At 50.2% G+C, this 20,234-nt stretch overlaps 1 protein-coding gene across 1 annotated transcript in view; it reads left to right on the forward strand.

Annotated features, from left to right (window-relative positions):
* Window positions 1-1,093: 1,093 nt before the first annotated feature.
* Window positions 1,094-20,234, forward strand: part of plekhg2 (pleckstrin homology domain containing, family G (with RhoGef domain) member 2) — a 132,494-nt gene continuing 113,353 nt past the window's right edge. The window contains exon 1 of the mRNA XM_060856007.1: window positions 1,094-1,106. The gene's annotated coding sequence lies outside the window, so the exon portion shown is untranslated. The remainder of the gene's footprint in view (window positions 1,107-20,234) is intronic.

Consider the following 20,234-nt stretch of genomic DNA (forward strand, 5'->3'; position numbering starts at 1 on the left):
TCCACACTGTGGGGAATCTAATCTAATCCCTCTCTGTGGCTGTAACACTGTATTCTGCACTCTGCTCTGTTACCCTGACGTACTCTGTATGGTATGGTCTACCTGAAGAGCACATAAAACAACACTTGTCAGTGTATTGGGGTACATGGGACAATGATCAATCTGATATGAGATCTCCATCCAGCAGAATAACAACAGCGGGGAGGGGGCTGTTCTTGAACCTGTCGGCCCGTGTGTTTGAGCTTCTGTATCTTCTACCTGATGGAAGAGGGTGGGAGAGATTATAACCGGGGTGGGACAGGGTAGTTGATAATGTAGGTTCCTTTCCCGAGACAGTGGGAAGTGTAGACGGAGCCAGTAGACGGGAGGTTGGTTTGTGCGATGGACTGGGCTGTGCTCACAGCTCTCTGTCATTTCTTACCGTCCTGGGCAGAGCAGCTGCTGTACCAGGCCATGGGGCATCCGGATCAGGTATGTCCCATGGTGCACCTGGATCGGGTATGTCCCATGGTGCATCTGGATTGGGTACGTCCCATGGTGCACCTGGATCGGGTACGTCCCATGGTGCATCCGAATCGGGTACGTCCCATGGTGCAACTGGATTGGGTACGTCCCATGGTACATCCAGATCGGGTATGTCCCATGGTGCATCTGGATCAGGTACGTCCCATGGTGCATCTAGATCAGGTACGTCCCATGGTGCATCTAGATCAGGTACGTTGCATGGTGCATCTGGATCGGGTACGTCCCATGGTGCATCTAGATCAGGTACGTTGCATGGTGCATCTGGATCGGGTACGTCCCATGGTGCATCTAGATCAGGTACGTCCCATGGTGCATCTAGATCAGGTACGTTGCATGGTGCATCTGGATCAGGTACGTCCCATGGTGCATCTGGATCAGGTACGTCCCATGGTGCATCTAGATCAGGTACGTTGCATGGTGCATCTAGATCAGGTACGTTGCATGGTGCATCTGTAAATTGAGGACGAATCAAGTGTTTGACGTAATATTCCTCTTGTTTTCGCCAGGTTCCCTTGGACCTGAGAAGATCACCATGCCAGAGGGGGCACAGATCAATAGTGGACAGCAAACCAGTAATCGAGGTGAGTTCCCCATGAGGATGGGTCCATTCACAACCTCCTCCCCCACCGTCCCCACTCCCCACTGCCCCCTCAGTGTGACTCCAGACTGATTCAGTGGAAAAAGAAAAGCTTCAAGGCACATCAGAAGCAACAAGAAAATACCACAGCACTGTCGGAGGGTCAGTGCTGAGGGAGTGTTGCACTGTCGGAGGGTCAGTGCTGAGGGAGTGCTGCACTGTCGGAGGGTCAGGGCTGAGGGAGTGCCACACTGTCGGAGGGTCAGTGCTGAGGGAGTGGGCACTGTCGGAGGGTCAGTGCTGAGGGAGTGGGCACTGTCGGAGGGTCAGTGCTGAGGGAGTGCTGCACTGTCGGAGGGTCAGGGCTGAGGGAGTGGGCACTGTCGGAGTGTCAGTGCTGAGGGAGTGGGCACTGTCGGAGGGTCAGTGCTGAGGGAGAGGGCACTGTCGGAGGGTCAGTGCTGAGGGAGTGCTGCACTGTCGGAGGATCAGTGCTGAGGGAGTGCTGCAATGTCTGAGGGTCAGGGCTGAGGGAGTGGCCACTGTCCAAGGGTCAGGGCTGAGGTAGTGGGCACAGTCCGAGGGTCAGGGTTGAGGGAGTGTGCACGGTCCGATGGTCGGGGTTGAGGGTGTGTTGTGATGTTGCTATCTGTGGGATCCTGCTGTGCAGGTTTTGCCTGCTGTGTTTCCTATTGTAGCACTAGCTGCTGTGTTTCCTATTGTAGCACTAGCTGCTGTGCTAAAGTTCTTATTTGGCTGAAGATGTCTTTGAGGCATTGTGTTGTGGGACAGGCAGTATAACAATGCAGAGTTTGTCTCCATGAGAGTGGATATACACAGCTGATTCTGTCGTTCGTGTCGCGTTGTCACACTCGGTCTCTCGCGGCCCGGGGCAGATGGAGAAGGTTTGGCTCAGGAGTGAGTTTGACCTGTGGAGTTCACTGAGTTTCTGACACAGGGAGCGCTCTGACTCTTGGTTCTTGTATCAGTGAAAACTCATCCTCTCATCCTTGGATTTGTGGCCAGTGTGTAATTCCGTTTGGGGAATTTGGAGGGTGAGGGTTGTGGGATTTTGTCTGGATCATGGCATCTTTCAGAGGATGTTTGAGCATTGAGGGTGCATTACAGAAACAGGCCATTCAGCCCACTGACTTGCTGCTGTCTACATTCTACCCTTGACTTCCCACCCTGATCACTGTCTCCTTCCCCTCTTTCCCCTTTTCCTTGTTTAATCAGCTTGTCCTTAAATGTGTTCAAATGCAGCAAGATCTGGACAATATCCGGGCTTGGGCTGACAAGTGGCAAGTAACATTCACGCCACACACATGTCAGACAATGACCATCACCAATAAGAGACACTCTAATTACTGCCCCTTGACATTCAATGGTGTTACCATCACTGAATCCCCCACTACCAACATCCTGGGGGTTATCATTGACCAGAAACTCAACTGGACTCCCCACATAAACACAGTGGCTACAAGGGCAGGTCAGAGGCTGGGAATCCTGCAGCGAGTAACTCCCCTTCTGACTCCCTAAAGCCTGTCCACCATCTCCAAGGCACAAGTCAGGGGTGTGAGGGAATACTCCCCACTTGCCCTGGATGGGGGCAGCTCCAACAACACTCAAGAAGCTCAACACCATCCAGGGACAAAGCAGCCCCCGCTTGATTGTGGGAGGAAACCGGAGCACCTGGAGGAAACCCACGCAGACACAGGGAGAACGTGCAAACTCCACACAGTCAGTTACCAAAGGCAGGAATTGAACCTGGGTCTCTGGCACTGTGAGGCAGCAGTGCTAACCACTGTGCCACCGTGCCGGCCATTGCTATCCATCAGGAATGGGTATTTGGAATGATCCCATTGGTATTCCGCACTGTACAGTTGGAGTGAGAACATTGATAAAGGCCTGTGTGAAGAGTTTGCTTTTCATTTGAAATCTGTCCCATTCCTCATGATCATTAACTAAGTGTCAATAGCTGTTAGGTTCGGGATGGGTGAGTCCGACCGTTAGGTTTGGGATGGGTGAGTCCGACCGTTCCAAACAGTATCACCGGAAGATTGAACAAACTCCAGATATATGTTTGGAGTCTGAGAGCTTTCAACTGAGTTTGGATATGAACATGGCAATGCTGAAAATGTGTTGCTGGAAAAACGCAGCAGGTCAGGCAGCATCCAAGGAGCAGGAGAATCGACATTTTGGGCATGAGCCCTTCTTGTCTGAAACATCGATTCTCCTGCTCCTTGGATGCTGCCTGACCTGCTGCGCTTTTCCAGCAACACATTTGCAGCTCTGATCTCCAGCATCTGCAGTCCTCACTTTCTCCTATGAACATGACAATATTTCAGAACGGTTTTATCTGGCTCCAGACAGTTGGGGATTTGTACGCTGCATAACCGAGTTCAGGAAGGTGTGTCAGGAAAGAGAGAACTTGCATTTATGTAGCACCTTTCATATTCTACGGGATTATTCCTGAAGTGTTTCACCAACTATGTTTTGGAGTGTTGTCACTGTCAGAATCTAGCAAATGCAGCAGCCACATTGAGCACAGCAAGATCCCACGGGGAACGTCAACATAACGCAACCCCCCCCCTCCACCACCCAGTCATCTGTATTGTGGAGTTGGTCAGAGGATAACTGACCCACCAACTCCCCGTCAGGTTCTGACAGGGTCTTTCACACGGACCTGAGAGGCTAGACCGGAGTCTCAGTTCAGCATCTCACCTGAAAGCTGGCCTCTCCCATGGCACTCCCTCAGTCCTAATTCTTCAAGGGTACAGAGTTCCCTCAGCACTGACCCTCCGACAGTGCGGCACTCCCTCAGAACTGACCCTCCGACAGTGCCCACTCCCTCAGCACTGACCCTCTGACAGTGTCCACTCCCTCTGCACTGACCCTCCGACAGTGCGGCGCTCTCTCAGCACTGACCCTCCGACAGTGTGGCACTCCCTCAGCACCAACCCTCTGACAGTGTGGCACTCCCTCAGCACTGACCCTCCGACAGTGCGGCGCTCCCTTGCTAAGGTAATACTCAGATTGTTGGGGTCTGTACTTGACGTTCTAGGTTGAAGCTTCTGCTTTGTTTCTGGTTTGGTAAAAGACTGATCCTCGATGGTGTCGGTTTCCCCCTCTCCCATCGGTGTGTCTGGGTGTTTGTGGTGAAAGGTTGTGTGGTGTTCCCAGGCCTTTGCAGGGGGTGAATCCTGGAGCTGAGCACTCTGGGTAATGAGGCATGTTGGTGTCAGTGATGCAGGATACAGCTCATTTGTTCTCCCTCAGGAAGGTGAGGGTGGGTCACAACTTTTGGCCTGTTTATCCATAGGCCTCAGGTTAATGCTGTGAGGATGTGAGTTCTAATCTCTCTGCAGCAACAGGTGGAATTTCAATCCAATGAATAAAGGCACTGAAATCTCGTCCTGACAATAATGATCGTGCAACTATCATTGATTGTTGTAAAAGCCCCATCTGGGTCACTAATGCCCCTTTGGAGAGGAAAATCTCCCCTATTTACCTGCTCTGGCCTACATGTGACTCCAGACCCACAGCAATGGGGTTGACGTTATGTTGAGGTTGTACTGGATATTGGTGAGGCCTTTTCTGGAATACGGAGTCCAGTTCTGGGCCCCCTGTTATAGGAAGGATATTATTAATCTGGAGAGGGTTCAGAAACTATTTACTGGGAAGTTTACTTGGAATGGAGGGTTTGAGAAATAAGGAGAGGCTGGGACATTTTTCAGAGTGGCTGAAGTGAGGACGGCAAATGCTAGAAACCAGAGTCTAGATTAGAGTGGCGCTGGAAAAGCACAGCAGTTCAGGCAGCATCCGAGGAGCAGGAAAATCAATGTTTCGGGCAAAAGCCCTTCATCAGGAATACAGGCAGGAAGCCTCCAGGGTGGAGAGATAAATGGGGGGGGGGGGGGTGGAGCTGGGGAGAAGGTAGCAAAGAGTACAATAGGTGAATGGGGGTGGGGATGGAGGTGATAGGTCAGGGAGGAGGGTGGGGGAAGGTAGCAAAGAATACAATAGGTGAATGGGGGTGGGGATGGAGGTGATAGGTCAGAGAGGAGGGTGGGGGAAGGTAGCAAAGAATACAATAGGTGAATGGGGTGGGGATGGAGGTGATAGGTCAGGGAGGAGGGTGGGGGAAGGTAGCAAAGAATACAATAGGTGAATGGGGTGGGGATGGGGGTGATAGGTCAGGGAGGAGGGTGGAGTGGAGAGGTGGAAAAGAAGATAGGCCGGTAGGACAGGTCATGGGGACGGTGCTGAGCTGGAAGGCTGGTGGTGGGGGGAGGGGGAATGAGGAAACTGTTGAAGTCCACATTGATGTCCTGGGGTTGAAGTGTTCCGAGGTGGAAGATGAGGCGTTCTTCCTCCAGGCGTCTGGTGGTGAGGGAGCGGCGGTGAAGGAGGCCCAGGACCAACATGTCCTCAGCAGAGTGGGAGGGGGAGTGACCTTATGGAAGTTTATAACATCATGAGGGGCATGGATAAGGTGAATAACAGGGGTCTTTTCTCTAGGGTGGGGGAATTTCAAGATGAAGGGGCATAGTTTTAAGATGAGAGGAGGGTGATTTTAAAAAAGACATGGAGGCAACATTTTTGACGCAGGCAGTGGTTCACGTGTGGAATTAAATTCATGAGGAAGTGATGGATGTGGGTACACTTACAATGTTTAAAAGACATTTGGATAAGTACACAGATAAGAAAGGTTTAGAGGGAGATGGGCCAGGAGCAGGCAGCTGGGATTATAGTTGGCATGGACTGGTTGGGCCGAAGGGTCTGTTTCCGTGCTCTCTGACTCTTCACTGCCTCCCAAAATGGCTGAGTGAGAAGCAGAGTTCAAGGGGCAATTAAGGAAGGGGAGCAAAGACCCAGAGGATCATGGGACTGTTCTCTCAGAGTGAGATGACTGGTTGATGGTTTAATCTGGGGGTCACTGTGCCTCAGGTGAGGGGAGAGGTTGGGAAGGAGAGTCCTTCAGGGTAATCTCAGCTGGTGATGGGATTCGAACCCACGCTGTAGCAGTCACTCCCTCGAATCTAACTGTGTGTTCCTCACCCCTGGTCCCACATTGGGTGAGAAGCAAGAAACAGATTTTGTTTTTGCAAGGGGTGGCTCAATGGTTAGCACTGCTGCCTCCCAGCGCCAGGGACCCTGGTTCGATTCCAGCCTCGGGCGACTGTTTGTGTGGAGTTTGCATGTTCTCCCCGTGTCTGTGTGGGTTTCCTCCAGGTACTCCGATTACCTCCAAAGATGCACAGGTTAGGATGGATTGGCCATGGGGAAATTGTCCCATCGTGTGCAGGCCGTGGGAAATGCATGGTTACAAGAATTGGGTAGGATGCTCTTTGGAGGGTTGGTATGGATTGGATGGGCTGAACGGCCAGCTCCCACACCGTAGGGATACTATGATGTTTCTTGTCATGTGTGGAATCCTGCAATTGCTGGATTTTGTTTCTTGTTCCACACTTCAGGAATGTCAAAATCTTTGCGAGCTCTGTTTTAAATTCTTGTCTCGAACCCCAGAGCAAAGTCATTCCAAAAATCACAGGATGTGTGTGTGTGTTGGCAGCTCCTGGGACTGATCCCAGCAAGATTCCGACAGCAGGAATAACATGTCAGAAGGGTTTTTTTTTAAAAACAAAACACACAGAGAAAGCGAGACCCTCGCACAGTAACACAGCCCCTCTCGAGTTCCTCACCATTTCGCTGTCTCCTCACTTCCATACGTCTGACCCTCTGGATCTGCCTCCTACCAGGATCGGGAATTTTAAATAGGTCAGAGGTTAAACTGCAAAAGAGGAATGAATGAATACTTTGCCGTAATTCGGAGGTGGGTTACTAGGGGATTTTGGGTAGTATGCAGTCCACTGTTAACCCTTCCCACTCTGAGGGATGTGTGGACTGAGCAGGAACAGTTAGATCTGTACATAGAATCCCTGCAGTGTGGAAACAGGCCACTCAGCCCTTCAAGTCCACACCTACCTCTGAAGAGGATTCCACCCAGACTCTTCGTCTACCCTATCCCTGTATTTCCCATGGCCAATCCACCCTGACCCGCACATCTTTGGACTGTGGGAGGAAACCGGAGCACCTGGAGGAAACCCACGCAGACACGGGGAGAACGTGCAAACTCCACACAGACAGTCGGCCCAAGGCTGGAATTGAACCTGGGACTCTGGCGCTGGGAGGCAGCAAAGTTCACAGGGAACTCCTTGAAGAAAGGCCAGTTGCCACATGCTCATTTGAAGAAAGAAACGGGTGCGTTTATGTTGTGCCTAGGAATATGGGGGGAGAATGGAGGAGGTTAGCTCAGGACTGTGGGCCCAATGGCCTCCTCCCGCGATTCACCAATGCAGCCCATCTTGGGTTCATGGAATAAACGCGGCACTGCACAGCAGATTCCCACAAATTGGAGGTGTAGTGGACAGCGAAGGAGGTTACCTCAGAGTACTACAGGATCTGGACCAGATGGGCCAATGGGCTGAGAAGTGGCAGATGGAGTTTAATTCAGATAAATGCGAGGTGCTGCATTTTGGGAAAGCCAATCTTAGCAGGACTTATACACTTAATGGTAAGGTCCTAGGGAGTGTTGCTGAACAAAGAGACCTTGGGGTGCAGGGTCACAGCTCCTTGAAAGTGGAGTTGCAGGTAGATAGGATAGTGAAGAAGGCGCTTGGTATGCTTTCCTTTATTGGTCAGAGTATTGAGTACAGGAGTTGGGAGGTCATGTTGCGGCTGTACAGGACATTGGTTAGGCCACTGTTGGAATATTGCATGCAATTCTGGTCTCCTTCCTATTGGAAAGATGATGTGAAACTTGAAAGGGTTCAGAAAAGATTTACAGGGATGTTGCCAAGTTGGAGGATCTGAGCTACAGGGAGAGGCTGAACAGGCTGGGGCTGTTTTCCCTGGAGCATCAGAGGCTGAGGGGTGACCTTATAGAGGTTTACAAAATCATGAGGGGCATGGATAGGATAAATAGACAAAGCCTTTCACCTGGGATGGGGGAGTCCAGAACTAGAGGGCATAGGTTTAGGGTGAGAGGAGAAAGATATAAAAGAGACCTAAGGGGCAACTTTTTCACACAGAGGGTGGTACGTGTATGGAATGAGCTGCCAGAGGAAGTGGTGGAGGCTGGTACAATTGTAACATTTAAAAGGCATTTAGATGGGTATATGAATAGGAAGGGTTGGAGGGATATGGGTCAGGTGCTGGCAGGTGGGACTAGATTGGGTTAGGATATCTGGTCAGCATGGACGGGTTGGGCCGAAGGGTCTGTTTCCGTGCTGTACATCTCTATAAGATCACGAGTTCACCCAGAGCAAAAGACAAAGGCAGTAATAATGGTGGGAAAGGAGCAACTGAAATGTCAAGAGGGTGTTAATGAAGGTAAAAATTGTTCAACGAAGGGGGGGGGGTTGTGTAGGTCAGAGATCCTACTCTGAAGGAGTGAAATCCAACCCTGAGTTTTAGGTAAGCACCTTTAGAGAAAAGAAAGGTTGTAGCGATTGGAACAAGGCTAGCCAGGAGGATCTTGTTGACTATGAGATCCCTGATTGAGGCTGTTAACCTGGGTCGAAATCAGGGAGCTTTGGCTGATAGATATAAACAGGACTGTCAGAGTGTCCTCACTCTAGGGACCAGCTCTGAGCTAGCTGGTCAGAGTCCATGTACTCTGCGGGTGTAAATAAAGGGTGACTTGGTGACGGGATCCCAGCCCCTGTGCAGTTATTTCAAAGCTTTTGTTCCTCCAACTTGCACCGAGCTTCACTGGAACACTGTAGCCGGCCAAAGATGGAAATGTTATGATGGGGTAAGGTAATGCTACAATAAGACAATTCTTAAGCAAACTATACTGTAAACGGAAGAGCCTTGGGAAAGGTTGATGGGCAGAGAGATCTGGGAGTTCAGGTCCATTGTACCTTGAAGGTTGCTGCACAGGTGGATAGAGTGGTCAGGAAGGCATATAGTACGCTTGCCTTCACTGGACAGGGTATTTAGTATAAGAGCTGGCAAATCATGTTAAAATTGTACAAGACATTGGTTCGGCCACATTTAGAATACTGTGTACAGTTCTGGTCACCACATTACCAAAAGAATGTGGACGCTTTGGAGAGGGTGCAGAGAAGGTTTACAAGGATGTTGCCTGGTATGGAAGGTGCTAGCTATGAAGAGAGGTTGGGTAGGTTAGGTTTGATTTCATTAGAAAAAAGGAGATTGAGGGGGGGACCTGACTGAGGTTTACAAAATCATGAAGGGTGTAGACAGGGTGGATAGGGATAAGCTTTTTCCCAGGGTGAGAGATTTAATAACAAGAGGTCACGGATTCAAGGTGAGAGGTGGAAACTTTGACGGGGATACACACGGCAAGTACTTCACACAGAGGGTGGGGGGCGTTTGGAGCAGAGATAGTAGAGGCAGGCACGGGAGATTCATTTAAGATGCATCTGGACAGATACATGAGTAGGTGGGGAGCAGAGGGATACAGATGCTTAGGAATTGGGCGATAGGTTCAGAGAGTGGATTTGGATTAGCTCAGGCTTGGAGGGCCGAAGGGCCTGTTCCTGGGCTGTAAATTTTCTTTGTTCTTTGGAGCTCCTCTCAGTTCCAAACAGGAGTCACCTTGGACTCAAAACATCAGCACAGTTTCCCTCTCCATAGATGCTGCCAGAACGGCTGAATTTCTCCAGCACTTTCGGTCCTTCATTGTCTGCTGTATTTAGCTTTTATTTGTGTCTGTTCTGAGGGTGAAGGGCATCTCAATAAAACCCTGTCCTGTGGAGATTGAGACTAGCGTGGGGAGAAAGTTGAGTGACGAGTTAGAGTCTGTACCAGAGGGTGGGGGGAGGTAAAGGCAGGCCGTGTGACTGGGTGGGAAAGGCAGTCTGAGTTTGACAGTGACGTATTTATTTAACCTCCTTGGGTAGTGAAGGTGTAAGTACCTTCGAGAGAGACGGGAGAGAGGAGGGAGCTGAAATATTGCAAATACCTCGGGCAATGTAGCTCAGCAGAATCTGTCCAAAGATGTGTAAAGCGTTTGTATTGTTTTTAATAAATGTTGTGATTAACAGCGATTGACAGGAATGAGCTGCTAACCAATGGGAAGCCAGCAGATGGATTCCATCAGGCCCCCGTGTTAGTTTCTCAATGCTCCGGGCTCTTTTCTAATGAAGTCATGAGTTCCAAATGTGGCTTCAATTGGAAACGGAATGCACTTCCTGAACAAAACACACATGCCCAGTCGCTCTGGGAATGTTCCGACCCCAACATGGAATTCAGGTCCTGGCGGGTGGGGGAGGGGGGAGAGAGGGGCTTGGTGGGGAGCAAACACATTTGCAATGGTTCACAGAGAACCCATTCAAACTCCACCCCCCCAGACCTAAACCCAATGCCCAAACCTAAACCCAACCTCTAATCTGAGCCCATTCTAACCCTAATCCTCAATTCATAACTCACAACCTCCCAACCCAACACCCAACCCCAACCCTAACTGCTTAATCCTAGCCCCCAACTTCCAAACCCAACCCTTAATCCCTAATACCTAGTCCCATCCCTAGCCCAACCTCAAACCCCTGCCCCTAAACTCCAACCCCTAACCTCCCAACTTCTAGACCCTAACCTCCCAACCCTGAATCTCCCAACCACCAATCTCTAACCTCCTCACCTCCCAACCCTCAACCGTCAACCCCTAACCCCTAATCCTACCTCCAACCCTAACCCTAACGCCCCACCCCAAATTCCACCCCGTTCCACCATTTTGACATGGTCATGGTTGATCACCCAGTTTGTCCCTGCTCCCGCTCTCATCCCCATGCCCTTTGACCCCTTTAGCCCTGGGAACTATTTCTAACTCTTTCTTGAAACAATACAATGTTGTGTCTTTCTGTGGCAGAGAATTCCACAGGCTCCCCCGCTCTCTGGGTGAAGACATTTCTCCCCATCTCAATCCAAAATGTCTTTCCCTGTAACCTTTGACTGTGACTCCCCTGGTTCCGCTCTCCCCAGTTTGCCCTGTCTCGCCCTGTTTGAATTTTCAGGGTTTCATGTGAGTACAGTCCTAACTGATCCAGTCTCTCTCCATCCATCAGTCCCATCATCCCAGGAATTAGTCTGGGAAACCTCCACTGCACTCCCTCTATCACCAGAACATCCATCCTCAGGTAGAGAGACCGGAACCCCACACACACACTGCTGCAGGTATTGTTCATTCCTGTGACATTCAGACTGCTGAATGTTCACTGTGACCGAACAGTTGCTCGAACATATAGACCTCTCGTTCTGGAAGTTTCTGCAAGACAGATTCACCCAATAGTCTAGAAGAGGAGAAACTAGAAGAAGGGGCCATTCAGCCCCTTGAATCTGTTGTGCCCTGCGGTACAATTACGGCTGATCCTCTGGTTCATAGAGGCATAGAGCTGTACAGCATGGAAACAGACCCTTCAGTCCAACCCATCCATGCAGACCAGATATCCCAACCCAATCTAGTCCCACCTGCCAGCACCCGGCCCACATCCCTCCAAACCCTTCCTATTCATATACCCATCCAGATGCCTCTTAAATGCTGCAATTGTACCAGCCTCCACCACATCCTCTGGCAGCTCATTCCATACACGTACCACCCTCTGAGTGAAAATGTTGCCCCTAAGGTCTCTTTTATGTCTTTCCCCTCTCACCCTAAACCTATGCCCTCTAGTTCTGAACTCCCCCATCCCAGGGAAAAGACTTTGCCTATTTACCCTATCCATGCCCTTCATAATTTTGTAAACCTCTATAAGGTCACCCCTCAGCCTCCGACGCTCCAGGGAAAACAGCCCCAGCCTGTTCAGCCTCTCCCTGTAGCTCAAATCCTCCAACCCTGGCAACATCGTTGTAAATCTTTTCTGAATCCTTTCAAGTTTCACAACATCTTTCCAATAGGAAGGAAACCAGAATTGCACACAATATTCCAACAGTGGCCTAACCAATGTCCTGTACAGCCACAACATGACCTCCCAACTCCTGTACTCAATACTCTGACCATTAATGGAAAGCATACCTAACGCCGCCTTCACTATCCTATCTACCTGCGACTCCACTTTCAAAGAGCTATGACCCTGCACTCCAAGGTCTCTTTGTTCAGCAACACTCCCTAGGACCTTACCATTAAGTGTATAAGTCCTGCTAAGAATTGCTTTCCCAAAATGCAGCACCTCACATTTATCTGAATTAAACTCCATCTGCCACCCTTCAGCCCATTGGTCCATCTGGTCCAGATCCCTCTCGTTCAGCTCCACTTCCTCCATCCACTCCCTGTTTCCCTTGAGCCCCAATAGACTGATGATGTCACACTCTTCACAAGCTCAGGGTCCTGGGGTTGGGGGTGTGGGGGAGGGGGGGGGGGGGGAGTTAGTGGGAGCGTGTCACTTTCACAGTATTTTCAAAGCAGTCTGTACCAATGTCAGAAATATGACGACGGTTCAGAAAGCCTGAATTGGCTGTAATGTACTTTGGGACACTTTGAGGTCATGGGAGGTGATGCGGAATATTTGTTATTTTGGATGTTTGCAGACCCTGGGGGGGAATGATGGAAGGCTGATCCAAAGATTACGGAGCATCTGAGAATCCTGTAGCCAAATACATAAAAACTCCCTTGGAATGGGGCACAAGTATTGCTTCTGGATGAAGGGGATTATTCTGCAGATAAACTCTTGCATTTACGTTGGATTCGGTTTTAGCTGTTTCACGTGTAATTCGTTGCTGGGTAGCAGTTTGGAGCTTTATGATGGAGGGTGTAACTTTAGTCTGCGCTATCCCTTTAGGAGGATCATAGGATCAGCACCGGATCACAATGCTGCAAAGATCACGGTCTCCATCTGACTGGGGTCACTAGCAGCATGACCTGCAGGAGGTTAGACTGGATTTTGGAACCCCCAGCCCCCCACTCTGTTTCTCTGTGACACCCTCTGAGGTCTGTGGGGAGGGGACATTGCGCCTGACTGACAGCAATCTGAGAATCGCACAGGCCCTTCGGCCCATCGGGTCCGTACCATTAAGAATACACGCCTGCCTACAATAGCCCCACTCTCCCACACTCGGCCTTGAACGTTCTGACCTTCCGAGCGCTTGTCCAAGTTGTTTTTAAATGTTGTGAGGTTCCCCTCCTCAACCCCCCCCCCCCCCCTCCCAGGCAGAGCATTCCAGAACCCCACCCTCTGGGTGAAAAAGGTGTTCCTCAAATCCCCCCCCCAAACCCCCCACCTTTCACTTTAAAGTGATGCCCCCTTGTTTTTTTTTAGATTAGACTTACAGTGTGGAAACAGGCCCTTTGGCCCAACAAGCCCACACCGACCCGCCGAAGCGCAACCCACCCATACCCCTACATTTACCCCTTACCTAACACTACGGGCAATTTAGCTTGACCAATTCACCTGACCCGCACATCTTTGTGACTGTGGGAGGAAACCGGAGCACCCGGAGGAAACCCACGCAGACACAGGGAGAACGTGCAAACTCCACACAGTCAGTCGCCTGAGTCGGGAATTGAACCCGGGTCTACAGGCGCTGTGAGGCAGCAGTGCTAACCACTGTGCCACCGTGCGCCCCTTCGACTAAGGGGACCAACTGCTTCCCACCCCCCTGCCCCTCAGACCTTATACCCCTCTATCAGGATCCCCCTCAGCCTTCCCTGCTCCAAAGAAAAGAACCAGAGCTTATCCAGCCTCTCCCTGTCGCTGAAATGCTCCATCCCAGGGAGCATCCTGGTGAATCTCCCCCTCACCCCCACCAGTACAATCACATCCTTCCTGTAGTGTGTGGGGACCAGAACTGCACACAGCCCTCCAGCCGTGTCCTCCCCAAAGTCCTGTACAGCCCCAGTGTGACCTCCCTTTGCTCTCAGAGTCTATACCACATCTCATCCTAATGGACAAGAGCAAACAGAAATCACACTTCATCAGGCACAGTGTAACTATTCTACTGAAGGTAGAGAGAGCCCGACACAACATCCAGGGGAAACTGTGGAGGGAGTCGAGAATGTGGTGCAGGTCAGGCAGCATCTGAGGAGCAGGAGAGTCGATGTTTCGGGGATAAACCCTTCATCAGGAATCTGCCCCTTCCTGCTGAAGGACTTATGCTTGAAACGTCGATTCTCCTGCTCCTCGGATGCTGCCTGACCTGCTGCGCTTTTCCAGCATCACACTCTCGACTCTGACCCTCCAGCATTTGCAGTCCTCACTGTCTCCTTGGCTGGTGAGGGAGGAACGGATCAGTTTTGAGTTTTGATCCAGTGTGAGTGTTGTCCTGACCTCATCACTCGATGTAGTCAATGTGCTGCTAGAGCGACAGATTTAGGAATCCATTCAGCGGGGGGGGGGGTGGCAAAGGCAAGGGGCTGGAGAAAGGGAGAGTGAATTCCACAAAATCTTGCAATGAACACCTCTGCTCCCCTTAAACCCACACGCCGGCGTTCCCAACCCTGGGACTCGAAGCTGGCTGGATGGTGATGGTGTGGGAAGCACCATTCACTACCAAACCAGAGCCAGTGTGACTCCGTGCCAATCCAGGGAACGCTGCTTCCGGACTTTGTGACCCCATCCCAACTCTGGGAGTGAGGGCCTCCACCTGATTATCATTGGGATTTCCAGAATCTACTCGAGGGGATCTGAGTGGAGTGATCAGAGTGAGAGGGAATTGGAATCACAAACATAAACAGATATTGCTGGAAAAGCTCAGCAGGTCTGGCAGTGTCTGTGGACAGAAATCAGAGTCAACGTTCCGGATCAAGTTGGTTTCTCTGATTTCTCTCCACAGACGCTTCCAGACCTGCTGAGCTTTTCCAGCAAGTTCTGCTTTTGTTTCTGACTGGCAGCATCCCTTGTTCCGGTTTTATTGAGAAGCAGATTGCACAGGAACTTTGCAAAAGAAACCGGATAAATAATGTGTCTAACGTAAAACTGCCAGGCGGTGGGTGCAGAGCAGGAAGTGAGTGACTCAGTGGATAGAAGAGCGAGTGATGGTACAAATGGCCTCCTGTGTTGCATTCCTGTTGTGATGGGATGGGGGTGAATGTTCATGTGATGAGGTTTCTGTGTTAAACATTACTGACGTTGTGGTAGATTTCTGTGCTTGTGTTTTGTGCCAACCTGATTACTTGACGTCAAAATATAACATTAGAGCTGATTTGAGAACACGTTACAGATGCTGCAGCCAAAATACAGCCTCATGCTATCTGCTGTGTCTGCTCCAACTCAGTGAGCTGTATCTTGTTCCAGTTTGGGGTTCTGACTGTCCGATCGGTCTTTAACTCTCTCGAACCCGAGCACATTTCTCTGCTGTCTTGCTGCAGATGCAGGAATCTGAGAACAGCACCCTGGAGACAGTGAGGACAGTGGGTGCTGGAGGGTCAGAGCTGAAATGTGTGGCCCAGAGAGCAGGAGAGTCGACACAGAGACATCCAGACTCGGAACGTTAGCTTGCTGTCTCCCCACGGAGGCTGCCCGGCCCGCATTAGCTGCTTTCTCTCCAGCTGACTTGGACAGACGCAGGTTCTCAACATCTGTCTCTGTTGTAAACTTTCACCGATCTCTGTTGATGCTGGACCCCTGAGCTGAAGGGATTGCATCTCTGCCAGATCTCCCTCTCTCTCTCTCTCCCACTCTCTCTCTTTCTCTCTCTACCCCCCCCCCACTCTCCCTCCCCCTCCCTCTCCCACTCTCTCTTTTTCCCACACTCTCTCTACCCCCCCTCTCTCTCTTTCCCATTCTCTCTCTCTCTCCCCTCCGTCTCTCCCCGTCTCTCTCTCTCTCTCATTTTCTCTCTGTCTCTCCCCCCTCTCTCTATCTCTCTCTGTCTCCCCCCCTCTCTCTATCTCTCTCTGTCTCCCCCCCTCACTCTCTCTGTGTCTTTCTCTCTCTCATTTTCTCTCTCTGTCTCTCCCCCCTCTGTCTCTCTCTCTCGTTTTCTCTCCCTGTCTCTCCCCCCTCTGTCTCTCTCTCTCGTTTTCTCTCCCTGTCTCTCCCCCCCACCCTCTCTCTCTCTCTCTCTCTCTCTCTCTCTGTCTCTCTCTCTCTCTCTCATTTTCTCTCTCTGTCTCCCATCCCCCTCTCTGTCCCCTGCATTGTTGGGTATAAGTGGATAAACAGAGGTGTCTGGAAAGACTGTGGGAAGGGAGAGAAAGGAGACCATTCACCACCCCCCCCCCCCCCCCACCCCCCCCCCACCCTCCCAAACCTGTTCTATCATTAAACTAAATCATGACTGGTCCAGGTCTTGAATCATTTTGGAAAATGACTTCACATCATGTGGGCGTCACTGGCTGGCATTTATTACCCCATCCCTAGTTGCCCCCTCGAGAAGGTGGGGGTGACCTGCCTTCCTGACCCGCTGCAGTCCATGTGCTGTGGGTTGACCCACAATGTCCTTAGGGAGGGAATTCCAGGATTCTGACCCAGCCACACTGAAGGAACGGTGATATATTTCCAAGTCAGGATGGTGAGGGGCTCGGAGGGGAACTTGCAGGGGGTGGTGTTCCCATGTATCTGCTGCCCTTGTCCTTCTAGATGGAAGTGGTCGTGGGTTTGGAAGGTGCTGCCTGAGGATCCTTTCTGCAGTACATCCTTTGTTTCTTCACTCACGGGATGAGGGTATTGCTGGTCAGCCGAGCATTTATTACCCCATCCCTAATTACCCAGGGGACAGTTAAGAGTCACCCATATTGCTGTGGGTCTGGAGTCACATGTAGGCCAGACCAGGGTAAGGATGGCATTTTCCTTCCCTAAAGGACATTAGTGACCCAGGTGGACTTTTCCAAAGATCAACTCATGTAGTGTGGAAGTAGGCCATTTGGCCCATTGAGTCCATTCTTGATCCCAGATTTTTTATTTAATTGAAATTCCACCATCTGCTGTGACTCTATGAGCAAGATTAACAAGGGATAAGGGCCCAAGGCAGGGATATAGAATTCAGCCACAGATCAGCCATGATCTCACTGAATGGTGGAGCAGACTCGAGGGGGCTGAGTGACCTTCTCCTGACCCTGTGTTCCCTTGTCCGAAACATTCACTATCCCGTTTGGAGAGTGAATAAACACCACTTGAGGAGGAAAAGCCATATTTTAAGAGATTTCCTGGGAACCGTTTCACTGGGGTGTGATGCAAGGAGCTCACCCACGATCACGTTGTCTTTGTCTGTCTCTCTCTCTCTCTTTCTCTCTCTCTCTGTGTCTCTCTCTCTGTCTCTGTCTCTGTGTCTCTCTCTGTTTCTTTCTCTCTGTCTCTGTGTCTGTCTCTGTGCATGTGTGTGTCTCTCTGTCTCTGTCTCTCTCTCTTTCTGTGTGTCTCTGTCTCTGTCTCTGTGTCTCTGTGTGTGTATGTCTTTCTCTCTCTCTGTGTCCATGTCTGTCTGTCTGTCTCTCTCTATATATGTGTCTCTCTCTGTGTCTCTCTCTTTCTGTGTCCCTGTGTGTCTCTCTCTGTGTCTCTGTCTCTGTCTCTCTCTCTCTCTATGTCTCTCTCTGTATATGTGTGTGTGTGTGTGTGTGTGTGTGTGTGTGTGTCTTTCTCTCCCTCTGTGTCCGTGTCTGTCTCTCTCTCTCTCTCTCTCTCTCTGTGTCTATGTCTGTCTCTCTCTCTTTGTCTCTCTCTCTCTGTCTCTCTCTCTCCCTGTGTCTGTGTGTGTGTGTGTGTGTGCCTCTGTCTCTCTGTCTCTGTCTCTCTCTCTCTCTCTGTATCTCTCTGTCTGTGTGTGTGTGTGTGCGCACGTCTTTCTCTCTCTCTCTGTCCGTGTCTGTCTGTCTCTCTCTGTCTGTCTGTCTGTGTCTCTCTATCTGTGTCGGTCTCTGTCTCTCTCTCTCTCTCTCTGTCTCTCTCTCTCTCTGTCTCTGTGTCTCTGTGTGTCTCTGTCTCTGTCTTTCTCTCTCTGTGCCTCTCTCTGTGTCTCTCTCTCTTTCTGTGTCTCTCTCTGTTCATTAGAAAAGCAGATATTTCCTGGAATATTTTCTGAGTCACTCAGCCGTGGTGGCTCTTTCCATTTATAGAAATTTCTGGACCAATAATGAGGCTACAGGGAGTTTGGTTTGGGAAGGGGGAAGGGGGAAGAACTTGAGATGTGGGGGAGGGAGGGAGGAGGTGTCTGTGTAGTTGCTGGGAATGACGCCCTCCAGAGGGTTCAGAGTTCACGACCTTGACTTGTTGGCCAACATGGTGGACTTTGATGTCCATTTCCCTGCAAAGTTAAAAATCCCACAATCCCAGGTTATAGTCCAACAGGTTTATTTGGAAGCACTAGCTTTCAGAGCGATGCTCCTTCATCAGGTGGTTGTGGAGAATAAGATTGTAAGACACAGAATTTATAGCAAAGGTTTACAGTGTGATGTAACTGAAATTATAGATTGAAAAAGACCCAGATTGTTTGTTAAGCCTCACCTGTTCGGAATGGCCATATTGGTTTCAGCTCCTTCGTCTGTAAATCCCAGAACTTTCTTAAAGTTACATTCTCAAGTGAACTTTAACAGTAGAGCCATGTTGGACCAGATAATGCATTGAAGGTGTGAGGTGTCCTGTGTGAGGCTATCTCTCTCTGTCCTTCTCATAAGCACTGGACATTGTCACATCTCTCTGCCTTGGAGGGCTGTACATGCTCAGCTTGACCTTTCAGGTGGCTGTCTCTGTATCACCGACACGATGAGGCTGCTCCCATTCTGGTTTTCAGATTTTCCATGTTCTTCCCTTAATACTCAGGAAGCTCACCTCAAAGGCATGGTTCCCTGGTGTTCAGGTATACTGGGTATGAACTTCCTGCTCCTCGGATGCTGCCTGACCTGCTGCGCTTTTCCAGCAACACACTCTCTACTCTGATCTGCAGCACCTGCACCCCTCACTGTCCCCAGATCATTTCCGTACAGTGAGCTTTCCACGGTGTTGATCTGTTTATCTTCCAACGTACAAACACCCCCCTGTCCATAAGCTGGGAGAAGAGTTGGGTTGATTAATGAATTACAGTCCAGATAACTGTAGGATGATGCACCTCAGTACAAAAACACAGTCCACCCGTGAGACAGGCAGGAAGAGCACAGCAAGTTGTAAATAAAGTCTTCGAAATAGTGACTCTGTTTTATTAAGGCTGGCATAAACGCATTTTGAGGACCTTCGGGGATTGAGAAATAGAGTAGATACATTACGTTAGCCTGGACCCTTCCTCAGAGCACATACCTAGCATACTGTAGCGTCATAGAGATGTACAGCACGGAAACAGACCCTTCGGTCCAACCCGTCCATGCCGACCAGATATCCCAACCCAATCTAGATCCACCTGCCAGCACCCGGCCCATATCCCACCAAACCCTTCCTATTCATATACCCATCCAAATGCCTCTTAAATGTTGCAATTGTACCAGCCTCCACCACTTCCTCTGGCAGCTCATTCCATACACATACCACCCTCTGCGTGAAAATGTTGTCCCTTAGGTCCCTTTTATATCTTTCCCCTCTCACCCTAAACCTATGCCCTCTAGCTCTGGACTCCCTCACCCCAGGGAAAAGACTTTGTCTATTTATCCTATCCATGCCCCTCATAATTTTGTAAACCTCTATAAGATCACCCCTCAGCCTCCGATGCTCCAGGGAAAACAGCTCCAGCCTGTTCAGCCTCTCCCTATAGCTCAAATCCTCCAATCCTTGTAAATCTTTTCTGAACCCTTTCAAGTTTCACAACATCTTTCCAATAGGAAGGAGACCAGAATTGCACGCAGTATTCCAACAATGGCCTAACCAATGTCCTGTATAGCCGCAACAGGACCTCCCAACTCCTGTACTCAATACTCTGACCAATAAAGGAAAGCGTACCAAACGCCGCCTTCACTATCCTATCTACCTGCGACTCCACTTTCAAGGAGCTATGAACCTGCATTCCAAGGTCTCTTTGTTCAGCAACACTCCCTAGGACCTTACCATTAAGTGTATAAGTTCTGCTAAGATTTGCTTTCCCAAAATGCATCACCTCGCGTTTATCTGAATTAAACTCCATCTGCCACTTCTCAGCCCATTGGCCCATCTGGTCCAGATCCTGTTGTAATCTGAGGTAACCCTCTTCGCTGACCACTACACCTCCAATTTTGGTGTCATCTGCAAACTTACTAACTGTACCTCTTATG

Source organism: Hemiscyllium ocellatum, chromosome 47 (assembly GCF_020745735.1).
Source record: "Hemiscyllium ocellatum isolate sHemOce1 chromosome 47, sHemOce1.pat.X.cur, whole genome shotgun sequence".
Lineage (NCBI taxonomy): Eukaryota > Metazoa > Chordata > Chondrichthyes > Orectolobiformes > Hemiscylliidae > Hemiscyllium > Hemiscyllium ocellatum.